Below are 13573 nucleotides of genomic sequence, written 5' to 3' on the forward strand. Positions count from 1 at the left end.
TTGATGGCACTGTTGATGACCCCTTCCATTACTTTACTGGTGATGGAGAGTAGACTGATGGGGTGTAATTGGCCGGATTGGATTTGTCCTGCTTCTTGTGTACAGGGGACGCCTGGGCAATTTTACACATAGCCAGGTGGATGCCAGTGTTGTAGCTGGACCGGTGTATTTTCCTGCTGGTGTAATGGAGAATCGGGAACGGGGGGCGGCGAATCCAGTTGGGCCTTCATTTGCATCACATTAACTGGATGCAAATCGACTTCATGCTGACCTCTAGTGGGATTCCTGGTCCGCCATGGTGAGCAGCATCGGAAGATCCCGCTGAAAATTCATATCGGTGTGAAACTGATTTGTGTGCCTCCCGCTGAATTCTGCTCCCTGCCTGCCATTGATCCCATCTGCGGGGACATGGCAGTATTCTGGCCTCAGTGTGAGTTCAATGGCTGGAGGCACTTGCTGTAATCCTCCGGAACACATGAATAGCCCTGAAGTTCCCACATGGTGCAGGAATTGCAGGCTGTGGATAGTAGCTATATATCCATTCTGATTGTGGTCGTGTATTACAGTTCACTTATGGAGAGTTGCTGTTACAGCATGCATGTTGTAGTCTGGAGCTATGGACAGTGGTAGTAGAGCCTCCAGCGTACTTTCCATCAGATAGCTGACCAGGAATATCTCCCGCTCTTACCATCTGCCATTGGCGTGCGTTGGAAGGATTTGCAGGTTGACACTCAGTTTGTTTGGCCACATTATGAACACACCTGCACTGGCTACCAAGTCCTGGAGTAGGACTCAAACCCAGAGCTTCTGACTCAGAGGTAGGGGCGCTACCTACTGTACCACAAGATCTCCATTCTAATTAGGCATTTAAAATAAACTCCTTAGACATCATTGAATTCTGTTAATTAAGAATACTCTACATTGCTATTTTCTATTTGCTCCTGAAAGAAAACTAACCAAAGACTAAATTATTTACTCAAATTTAACCCCAACCATTGAGATACTAAACACAAAAGGCTAATGGGGTCAGACAGTTGTGTGGGGATGAGACCAGAATCAGGTCAGCTATGACCTTACTGAATGGCAGAGCAGGCTCGAAGGGCTGAATGGTCTACTCCTGCTCCTAAATCCTTGTTCCTAAAAGACCTAAATATTAGCTATCTAGACACAAACATGAGACTTAGATTGGGCGTATAAGACCAACTTATTCTTCACGAAATTCTCAGCTTCCACGCTGTGATCCAATCCAATTGTGATCCATGAAAACACATCAAATGAGACCTGGCCATTAAGATTGGACAGCCCTCCACATTGCAGCTCCCCCTAGTGTATACCTGCTTTGGGGCTCGTGCATATTGCACCTGCCATCTCTCTATTAAAAAGGGTGGCTGTTAGCCATCTAAAGGTGCTGACTGTCCCGCTGTATTCTTCTAGCATTTTCGTCTCGTAGCTTTAACTTTTAGTTACTGCGCAATTGAGCAACATGTTGAGCCATCAACAAACATTTGACACTGCAATTGGCTACTGCAGAAAGAATCTAAGCAGTAAAAGTCAGACAGCCTGTCAATGAAATAAAAATGGATGTAGCAGCTTCATTCTGCCACAGTATTTCACCAGAATATATAATAAATAATACAGCATATTATACTTACAAAGCCGACGAGAGATTTCTGAGGACAGAACATCACTTCTCCAGGTACTCTTTTCCCTTTTCGATTCTTTGGGCAGGATTTTTACCTTATTGGGCTGGCATGGCGGGCAGGCCTGGGGGCAGCCGCAAAATCAACCTCTGCCCGCGATCGGGCCCCGATCGCGATTTCACGCTGGCTGGCCAATTAATGGCCAGTGATTGTGAATCGCGTGCTGTAACAGCGCTGCCTGGATAGGAGGGAAAGGAGGGCGAGCATGGAAGGCAGCGCATGCGCACGAGTGCACTCAGTAAAAGCTCCCTGAAGGCACAGAGCTACCTCAGGGAGCTGAAGATTTTTAACATTAAAAATAAACAATTGAAAAATAAGGGCCAGAATTTTTACCTTGGTGGGCCCCACTGGCTTGGCTGCAGGCGGGCAACCGAACCCCGCCACCGAAACGGGGCCTGCCGCCATTTTGAGTGGGCGAGCCAATTAAGGCCCACCCAGCGGCCTGCCCGACAGGAAGTGTGTAGGGGGTGGTGGTGTGTGTCAGCTTCACCTCTGACTTCTGAGCGGTCCGAATCGCTCCCACTCCCTGGGTTCTAGACCTTGGACTTATTTGGGGGTTGTGACAAAGTGCAGCAGACAACTGGTTTTGGTGCAAGAAAAGAAACTGGGTTTATTGAAGTCACAAATGAATTTATAACATTAGGATTACACTGAGATTATACAGACCTACAAAGTACACTTAGTTAAGAATGGGGAACACACGGCATAATGAGGGAAAATCATGCTACTAATCCCCTTACCCTTGTCCCACCCCAAAAACCTAACTAAATTGAACTAGGAGAGGTCAGGGATCATCATGCTCACCAACAAGGGTTCCTTGACGGTTCGAAATCCAGCCAGGTAAGCCAGTTTCAGTTTTGGGGTACGCTCTTTGTGTCCTCTGGGGCCTGCCGTCCCCACATGGTCCTGGTATGTGGAATCTGCAAAGGTTCTTCAGTTGGGTGGAGGGCGCAGTTGTGGGTGGTCGATCTTCATGGAGGGCTGCGGTTGCGGCCTTGTTGTCTTCGCTTGAGCCTGCCACCCCATGCCCCTCGCTGTGATGTTGCCTGTGGGCCTGAAAACCTCCGGATCTCCTCCCTGCTTGGCTCAACTCCCTGCTTAAACTCTGCTTCAACCGCTCCAAAAACTGCTCACCCTTCAGATCTCCTCCCCTCGTAACTGGTGGCTCAGTTATACTGTCCTTTTTTTTTGAATTTCTTATCTTAAACCAAATCAAGGTTAATTCTTTGTCTGATTTGGGCTTCTTCAGGTGATTGTTGTCTCATTGTTTTTAATGCGCTCGCATGATGTTTATTGTTGTCTTCCTGTCCCCATAACTAGCCTTGAACTGAAAGCCATTGTATGTGTGGAGTATTGATGGGTTCGCACAATTGCATTGATTGCGGCCTTCCTGCCTTAGTAGTTAGTAGCGATTATTTATGCAAGATTTTGATGGGCTTTAGTTTTCTGTAAGATGAAGTCTTTCTCTGGGTTGATTGTTTTAAAGGGAAGAATGTGTATTCTGTCTCCTCTCATCCTAGCCTCATGTCTGCAGGTTTCTACACTTAACCCAGCATTTGGATCCTCTGCCAGAAAAGTCCAAAAGTCATATCCTTGTTGATGATATGAAAAATGTGCGAATTTTGAAAACCCTCCAAGCACTATGCGCTTCCTGTCTGGGGGGTGGAGGGATTCCCCATCTGTCAAAGTGATCCCTGAGGCTAAGTGCTGTCACAGGGAGGTTAGTGACAGTACAAAAATCTTTAAAAATAGAAAAATATTAAAATTATTAACATGTCCCCCTCATGTGACAATGTCACATGAGATGGGACATGTTAATAAGAAGCACATAAACTTTATTCAAGTTTTTAAAAACGGACATGAAAACTCATTCCGCCGGTGGATGAGGTTTCAAGTATTATCAGAAGCCCGCTGGGGCTCCTGGTCTGCCCACCAACCTTAAGGTTGGGCGGGCAGAGCATTTAATAAGCTTAATTATCCTGTCAATGGCCTTAATTGGCCATTGATGGGTCGGCGGGCGGACAGCTGATTTCGCTGTCCGCCCGCCTTCCTCAATATTTAAATGGACCGGGATGACGTTGGGGGTTCCTCCTGATGTCATCCCACGTCATTTCCCGTCGGCAAGCGGGCCCCGCCCCCAAATCACCGACGGGAAAATTCTGCCCAAGGAAAACGTGCCCCCTCATATAGAATCATATGAGGGGGCATGTTTTCCTTGGGCAGAATTTTCCCGTCGGTGATTTGGGGGTGGGGCCTGCTTGCCGACGGGAAATGACGTGGGATGACATCAGGAGGAACCCCCGACGTCATCCCGGCCCATTTAAAAATTGAGGAAGGTGGGCGGACAGCGAAATCAGCCCGACAGAGTCGTCACATGAGCAGGGGCATGTTAATAATGAGTTTTAAAAGCTTTTATTATTTTATTAATCACTGGTTGAAACCTCATCCCGTCCGTGGATGAGGTTTCGCAAAAAATGCAAAGGCCACCTGGCCTATTCACCCACCCGCCAACCAAGTGGTTGGACAGGCAGCGAAAAATTCCATTTAATTAATTGATTAAGGGCCATAATAGGCCACTTAATTGTCGGCGGGCACGCTGCCACCTCTTGCACGTGCCCACTGAGTGAAATACTGTGAGAGTGTGCAATGACATTGGGACGTTCGCCTGACATCATCGCGCACTTTTTTTCTCCCATTCATGTCGGGCTGGCGCCCACCCAATGAGAGAAATATTCTGCCCCTTGAATATTAGACCCAGGAGATGAAGCTGACTGATATTTTCATCGTTTTATTAAAGGATGCTTGGGCTACAAAAACAAATATTTAAAATGTCCCATTTTGCAGCAAGTTGACTCATTCACAATGTTAAAAAGACACTTGATCTTCCCATTTAGGAATTTTAAAACAACGGTAGAAATCACCGGTGGGCAGCTGCATTTGTGAATTTTATCTAAATAATCTCAGTCCTAAATGCTTTCAATTATATCTGATTCATTGGGCTGGATCATAGGCAGAGGGTTGGAATGAGGGGAGGTTGGATCAGGGTTGGGAAACCTGGAAGAGCAAGTTTTCGCTGAAGGCTGGCCTGCTGAATTTTACAACAGGATTGATGACCAATTTTTGTCTGTGTTTCTTCACCAGATTGAAAAGCTGCACCAGACCACAGCCAGGCAGGATAGAGCAGTCATGGAAGACTGGGCTCCATGGACGGCTGCGAGGAAGATCGGAGTCCAAAGCCAGGAAAGACCAAGGAGGCTGGGATTGGGGGTGATTGATATGCAGCCATGCAATCCCGGGGAGGCTGGCGTCAGGGGAGATCCAAGGCCAGAGACAGATTAGGGGCCTTGTGGAGGAGATCGGAAGGGTTGTGTGGTGGGTGTCTGATCATTGGAAATTGGTGAAGCAGTTAAGTGGAAAGGCACTTATCTCTTACTTCCCTTGAGTCAATTTTCCCCCAAAGTCCAGAAAACCAGGTTGATCAGTGTTAAAGTTCAATGTGATTAAATATGAGACACACTGCCTCATTATAATATTTAAATTGCCAGCCCACCTCCTGTGAACAGGTTGGTTACTCGCCTCCTGCTGCCACCAGTACAACCATAAATAGAGCAATGGATGCTGTGCTGAGGTCGGGATTCAGATTTTTAACATTCTAACATCCCATCCAGCTGAAACCAGCCTGACTTTGGTGGTTAAAATTCCCCCCATTGCCTGTGGGAAACACAAAACACAATTTCAGCTTCAGTTACAATACTGAAATGTACATAGTCTCACTTCAGAAACACTCCCCTTTCTCTCTTTATACGTATATTTTCCAAATGAACAAAGCCCATGCTGTGATATAGATGGCAAACTGCACTTTCTAAAGCACTATCTAAAATTCCCACTGCACACAATAACCTGCCCAGATTCCTAACTTCAGAGCCTTATGACTTAGCCAAGTAAAGCAAATCTTTTTGCAAGTTGTAGTATTTTACTTTAGAAAACCTACCTATGAAAAAGACCCCATTGACTAAATTATTTTGGACAATGATTTTGACTCAAGTAACAAATAAATATGAATTTGTAAGAATGTTGAGATTATAAAATTTGAAGTCAGTAGGTTCTCAATGAGATGTTGAAATTAAATCCATGAAAGATCTAATCTAGAAGAGGTGGATTGTGCAGAAACAAGAGTGTTAAATTGACAAAGTTCTTTAAAAATAATGTGTGCAATATACGTGTTTTATTTCTGATTTTGGTTTAGAAATATAACTGCAAGACTCAGAGGGTAGGGGCACTCACTAGGTTGCATGTTGAACAAGTGTGGTAAATGAACGGAATCTATCAGCAATGATGGTGTGCTTCAACTGACTCTTCACTCATACATTTCCACTGCTTAGGTTATAGATCTTTGCTGCTCAACACAAAGGCTTGAAAATGATAATGGTGCAACATTCAACTGCTGGCAGTTCATTTCTCACCTATAGTCAGCAGTTGGAAATCAGGAGCCACATGGGCCTTGCCATTAAGGCTGGTCTGAGGCAATGCTCAGATGGATCTATAAAGGGTTGTCCAGCCCACACACCTGTTTCAGGTAGGAGGCTGTTTAAATATGCAAATTCCACACTAGTTGCAGATCTCTGATAATAATCGCCAATTATAAATGGGAGAACTATGTGCTGTAAATACCCAGTTCATTTACACCAGGCATTGAGCCACTTAACCAATCTGAATTGTGCCCACTTTACCACCCACAGTTCGCCAGAGAATTCTAGTGTGGCCCAAACTTTACTTTGAAAAATTGTAAAATTTAAAAAAAAACTTCTCAGAACAATGGCATGAGACACCACAAATGCAATTGTTCTCTTTCTGGGCCTCTGAAGTTGAATGTCATGTCAGGACTATAAATCACCTCATTAAAAGGGTCCTTACAATGTGAAAATGGCATCCCTGATTTTCCGTGTAAGTTCAATCCATATTCACAGTGTAATATCTTGATGCTCGCAGGCACATTGATGCTGAGCCTCTGCTGGAGGCTAATAGAGGAGTGGTGATTTGAAACTCTCAGTGTTTTTTTACACACTAATGATGAAATTAAACTCACCATTATTTTGCCAGCAAATTCTGGGCCATTATCCTACAAATGAGATGCCCGTCTGCATATTAACATTGAAACATGGAAACATTTATCAAACATGAGCCTCTTCCCTTATGTTATATATATATCCATTCAAACTGACAGGTCAAGATGAAATGACGAATCTGAGGTATGAAGGCATGTATACCATACCCTTATGCTCATCTTGAGATATTAGTACACCCCCGCCATGTTGCTAATGGCAACAAAATCAGTGTGTAACTTCTGCACCTGAAATAAGTGTTAGGCTTTTTGCATAGGCAAATGGTGGTCTAATGTCTGCCTGAGCACCCCACAGCTTTATGGTGAGGCTGCCAGCACTGACTGCATGTAGGAAAACCAGCGCTTACATGTGCCCTAACAAAGTAAGATGTTAAAATAGACTTATCTGAATGTACAGCCAGGAGGACAATTCTGTTCCTCCTAACCTGGCCATAATATTGTTGGACTTAGCATAATTATGGAAAAGGATAAAGGTAGGACAGCAGCAAAAGTTCTAAATTGGGGAAAGGCAAATCTTGCAAAGCTGAGAGGTGACCTGGCAAAAGTGGACTGGTTACAGCTACTTGAAGGGAAATCAGTAACACACCAGTGGGAGGCATTCAAAAGCGAGATTCTCCAGGCACAGTGTAGACATGCGCCCCCCAAAGAAACAGGGCGATACTGCCAAATCTAGAACCCCTGCTTATCTAGAAGCATACAAGGTAAGATAAAGCAGAAAAAGAAAGTTTATCACAGTCACAAAAATCTTAATACTGTGGGAAGCCTAGAGGAATATAAAAAGTACAGGGGTGAAGTAAAAAAGATAATTAGGAAAACAAAGAGAGGATATGAAAAATATTGGCAGGTAAAATCGAAGAAAACCCAAAGATGCTTTACATTAAGAGCAAGAGAATAAATAAGGAAAGGGTAGGGCCTATCAGAGATGTACATGGTAACTTGTGCGTTGATACTGAAGATGTGGGCAGCGTTCTCACTGAGTACGTTGACTCTGTCTTCACTAAGGAGAGGGATGATGCAGATATTCTAGTTAAAGATGAGGAGTATGAAAAATTAGTTACAAAAGCATATACTGGAGGGGCTGACGTCCTTGAGGGTGGTTAAACCACCAGGGCCAGATGGATTGTATCCCAGGCTGTTAAAGGAAGCCAGGGAGAAAATAGCAAATGCTATGAGGATCATTTTCCAATCCTGACTAGATACAGTCGAGGAACCAGAGGACTGGAGGCATGCGAACATTATACCATTATTTAAAAAGGGTGCGAGCGATAGGCCAAATAATTATAGGCCGGTCAGTCTGACTTCGGTGGTGGGAAAACTATTAGAATCAATTCTGAGAGACAGAATAAACTGTAATTTAGAAAGGAATGGACTAAGCAGGGATAGTCAACATAGTTTTGCCATGGGAAGGTCGTGTCTTACTAACTTAATAGAGTTTTTTGAGGAAGTGACAAGGAGGAATAATGAAGGTAGTGCAGTGGATGTTGTCTACATGGATTTTAGTAAGGCTTTGACAAGGTCCCACATGGCAGACTGGTCAGAAAAGTAAAATCCCATGGGATACAGGGGAATGTGGCAATTTGGATCCAAAATTGGTTCAGCGACAGGAAGCATAGGGTAATGGTTGATAGATGAATGGAAAATGGTTTCTGGTGGTGTTCCACAGGGCTCAGTGTTGGGTCCCTTGCTATTTGCTGCTTTTATTAATGATTTGGACTTCAATGTGGGAGGTATGATTGGGAAACTTGCAGATGACACAAACATTGGCCACGTAGTTGACAGTGAAGAGGATAGCTGTTGATTCCAGAATGATATGAATAATTTGGTTGAGTTGGGGGAAAAGTGGCAAATGCAATTCAATCCAGAGAGGTGCGAGGCAATGTATTTGGGAGGGCAAACAAAGCAAGGGAATACTCAATGAATAGGAGGATATTGAGAGGAGTTGAGAAAGTGAGAGACCTTGGAGTGCATGTCCACAGGTCCCTGAAGGTGGCAGGACAGGTGGATAAGGTGGTAAAGAAAGCATATGGAATACTTTCCTTTATTGTGTGAGGTATTGAATACAAAAGCAGGGATGTAATGCTGGAACTGTATAAAAAGCTGGTTAGGCCACAGCTGGAATTTTGCGTACAGCTCTGGTCACCACATTACAGGATGGACAAAATTGCTCTGGAGAGAATACAGAGGAGATTTACAAGAATGTTGCCAGGGGTTGAAAATTGCAGCTATGAGGAAAGATTGGATAGGCTGAGATTGTTTTCTTGCAATTGAGGAGGCTGAGGAGTGACCTGATTGAGGTGTACAAGAATATGAGGGGCCTAGATAGAGAAGACAGAGATGCCCTGTTTCCCCTAGTGGAGGAGTCAATGATCAGGGGCATATATTTAAGGTGATTGGTAGAAGGATTAAAGGGGACATGAAGAAAAACTTTTTCACCCAGAGGGTGGTGAGTGTTTGGAATTCTCTGCCTGGTTTGATAGTGGAGGCAGAAACCCTCATCTCACTTATAAGTTACCTGGATCTGCACCTGAAGGCTGTAACCAGCAAGGCTATGGACCAAGTGCTGGAAGATGGGGTTAGAATGGGCAGCTAGTTTTTTATTTTCAATTTTTAGCCGGTGCAGACACGACAGGCTGAATGGCCTCTTTCTATGCCATAGCATTTCTATGGTTCTATGGTTCTAACCTCACATTTAATGAACTTGGGCTGCTGCCAGGCACTGCTCCCACCATCTGCACCCCCCACTGATCACTGCCAATCCTCAACCCCCACACCCTCCTGCTATTTTTGTTATATCTTCCTCCCAGTCATCTGACCGCACCCCCCACCATCCACTTCCAGACCCACTCATCCCTCCTCCCTGATCCGATCACAGCCCCTGCCTGACCTAATCACAGCCACTTCCTGGCCTAACGTAGCCTCTCCCTGACTCAATCACTACTCCTTCCTGACCCAATCAGCACCCCCTTCCTGACCCAACCATCACCCCTTCCCAACCTGAATGCCAATTTCCAGATTGCCTCCCTTCATCACTTACCTGAGGATGGCTGTTGCTGTCACAGTGGCCTGGTCTTTTATCTCACTTCATTGCTGTGCTGCCTGTTACTGTCTATAGATCAATGGCTCACTGTTAATGAAGCCTGAGGCCCAATATCAATGACCAAAATCCTTACCACTCAGGCATAGGGATCATTTGTTGCACAAAAAATCCTGAATATCTAAGCCAAAATGTTATTACATAAAATATAGCTATCTTCAGAATCTCAAAACCTATAGATTTTCATTGAAGGTGGCCATTCAGCCCATTGTGTCCACACAAGCTCCCTGATTCAGCAACTCAGCTCATCCCATTCCCCTAACTTTTCCCTGTAGCCCTGAAAATATGTTCACTTCAGATAATAAACCTATACCCTTTTGAAAGCCATGATTGAATCTGCCTCCACCGCAATCTCAGGCAGTGCATTTCAGACTCTAGCCATTTGCTGTCTAAAAATGATTTTCTTCTTTTACCTTGATTCATTATTCATGGGATGTGGGCATCGCTGGCTGGACCAGCATTTATTGCCCATCCCTAATTGCCCTTGAGAAGGTAGTGGTGAGCTACCTTCTTGAGCCACTGCAGTCCATGTGGTGTAGGTACACCCACAGTGCTGTTAGGAAGGGAGTTCCAGGATTTTGACCCAGCGACAGCGAAGGAACAGCGATATATTTCCAAGTCAGGATGGTGAGTGGTTTGGAGGGGAACTTCCAGGGGATGGTGTTCCTATGTGCCTTCTGCCCTTATCCTTCTAGATGGTAGTGGTCGTTGGTTTGGCAAGTGCTGCCTAAGGAGCCTTGATGAGTATCTGCAGTGCATCTTGTAGATGCCACTGTGTTAGTGATGGAGGGAGTGAATGTTTGTCGATGTGGTGCCAATCAAGTGGGCTGCTTTGTCCTGGACGGTGTCAAGCTTCTTGAGTGTTGTGGGAGCAGAGCACATCCAGGCAGGGGGAAAGTATTCCATCACACTCCTGACTTGTGCCTTGTAGATGGTGGATAGGCTTTGGGGAGTCAGGAGGTGAGTTACTCCTCCAGGATTCCTAGCCTCTGACCTGCTCTTATAGCCACAGCATTTATGTGGCTAGTCCAGTTCAGTTTCTGGTCAATGGTAACCCACAGGATATTGTTAGTGAAGGATTTATCAATGGTAATGCCATTGAATGTCAAGGAGTGATGGTTAGATTCTCTCTTGTTGGAGATGGTCATTGCCTGGCACTCGTGTGGCACGATTGTTACTTGCCACTTGTCAGCCCAAGCCTGGATATTGTACAGGTCTTGCTGCATTTGGACATGGGCTGCTTTAGTATCTGAGAAGTCACAAATGGTGCTGAAGATTATGTAATTATCAGCGAACACCCCCACTTCTGACCTTATTATGGAAGGTCATTGATGAAGCAGCTGAAGATGGTTGGGCCTAGAACACTATCCTAAGGAATTCCTGCAGTGATGCCTTTGGTTATTTTTACCAATCACCTTAATGATGTATCCTAGCCAATAGAATGAGCACGTGATCTGCTTTAAATGACTTGCATCAAGTGCTGTATATCAGGTGTACAATCTGTTCTTATCAGTTTAATATCTGATACGTCCCTTATCTGGGGACCATATATTAAATTGATTTTTGGAGCAGGGAGATGGAATAGGGGCTTGCTCCGTCCACTCCACGCATCGACCCGGTATTGCAGTATCTCTGGGAACGGTGCACCAAAAAAAAACTAGAGATTGTCACTCGCTGGGCAGAATTTTACCGTCCCTCCCGCTTGCTGGGAACAGTCCCCCTCCTATCTACTCCCTTCATGATTTTGATTTTCTTATCTTGTACTTTAGGAGATTTGATGAAGTTTAGGTTTGGATTTAAAATCAGAATTGCAGTTTTATTTAAAACTTTATTTCAGGTAAAGCATTTTGGGACATTGCAAGGTTGGTAAAAGCACTTCATAAATGCAAATACTTTCTAAGAATAGATTTTACATACAATTGCGAATGTTATGTCGACTTTCCGCCTGCTTTTATTTTAAGAGCTGAAAGGTTGAAAAGTTGTGAGTTAGTTGATTTGAGTAATTGCTGTGCTTTTTAAAAGTAAATGCCTTCAAATATTCCAGCCCCATAGCATTGATGTTCGTGCTCAGTATTCCCCTGTCTATCCACACCACAATGAGGCTCCAAAGGGCAGAAATGAGGGGATTTTCCACGGAAGGAAAGACAGTGGGTGGAATTTTACAGCCCTGTAAAAAAAAATACCAATAAGACTGGGAGGGAGGACGTATTAAACTGCTGTTTTAACCCTTGCACCTCAACTCTTGCCTGATAAGGGGTCATTCCAGCCCTACCAACTTCCCTGCATTCACAAAGAGGCTCAGGAATGAGATTGTAATTTCTTGGCTTCCAACATTGGGAACACAATGGGCAGTAATTTCCGGTCCTGTGCATAGTGGGCTTCATGGCGGGCAGGATGGGAATATTTGGCAGTCATCCAAAAATCAGTTCCCCACCAGCGTAAAAATAGGTCACGATTGTCTACTCCCAACTTTAATGGCAGGTCGGGCAGCTCTCCTCACCATGTTGGGAACTGCATTGGCATGCGTTAAAGTGGCATGAATACTCATTAAAAAGCCAGAATCATGCCCCCGCTCTAGTTGAAAAGGTCACGCCGATGGCTAATTAGACCAACGTGATTCACAAATGGATATAAGCAACGTGTACCTGGTGACCTGCACCTCATTCATGACTTTGAGGTATGTTTCCCTACCTCCCTACGCGCTGCACTCACAGCTCCTCTGACTTCGTGCCTGGCTCTGCACAGGCAAGACCAGTGGGAGCTCATGGGGGGTTCAGAGTCAAGGGCCTGCATTCCAGACGAGCGGTAAGGTGGGAATGGGGGGAGCGGCAGGATAGGGTGCAGGGTGGAAGGGGCTGGCAGGCAAAGGTTTTCATTGGGGGAGTTGTGAGACAAGATAGAGGTAAGGGAAGGGCTGGAGGGAAACGGCTTGACTTGGGGAGGCAGGGGAGACTGGGGAAGGGTGCATGCAACCACATGACTGGGCAGAGAGAGAGAATTATTTGGGCGCCAAAAGCAAAGGCCGTCTCGGGCAAGAGCACAAGACGTAGTTGGGGCCAGAATGCTCTGTGCCATAATTTAAAGGGCTGTGCTTGGAATGAGTGTCCTTGCCCCAGTCCAGGGAGGGGGAGAGCCTGTCAGTCCTGTGTCAGTTGTTCCCAGCATGGTGTGCACAGGGCGTGGTCAGTTCTTCACACATGTCAGTCCTGTGAGTTTCTGGCTTCATACTGGGCCACAGATGGCACAGTCACAGTCAGGAGAGGCATCTGCAGCTTGTCGGTGGGAAAGAGGTAATGTAGGAGTGGGCACTCGGTGGTCCCATTGCGGGAGGGAGATCACGGTCAGCCACAGTGCAATAGGCATCAAGATGGGGAGGGGTCAGTTCTACATGGGGCATTGGGACATCAACATCAAAGGGTTCAGGGGTAGGACAAGGATATCCACGATAATGGTGGGATCAAGGATTCAGGGGGAGGAAGGAGAGTGATTGGAAAGAGGGAAACATGAACAGAATGCCCCTCCAGCCCAATGAGAGGATTTCCACACTTACAGGGGGAGGGTCGAAGCTGCTCTGGTAGTAGAATCTCAGTAGCGCCATTTTCTAAGTTGAATCAATGACGCGGTCAAAAAAGAAAGTATGAAAAATCTTGCCAGGGG

General features: G+C 45.4%; 1 non-coding gene across 1 annotated transcript; it reads left to right on the forward strand.

Annotated features, from left to right (window-relative positions):
* The first annotated feature begins 11379 nt into the window (after positions 1-11379).
* On the forward strand, positions 11380-11568 carry LOC144691276 (U2 spliceosomal RNA). Its single transcript, XR_013579081.1, has one exon. It is a non-coding gene; the product is annotated as a U2 spliceosomal RNA (small nuclear RNA).
* The last annotated feature ends 2005 nt before the right edge of the window (positions 11569-13573 follow it).

The sequence above is a fragment of the Cetorhinus maximus genome, chromosome 15 (assembly GCF_964194155.1).
Source record: "Cetorhinus maximus chromosome 15, sCetMax3.hap1.1, whole genome shotgun sequence".
Classification (NCBI taxonomy): domain Eukaryota; kingdom Metazoa; phylum Chordata; class Chondrichthyes; order Lamniformes; family Cetorhinidae; genus Cetorhinus; species Cetorhinus maximus.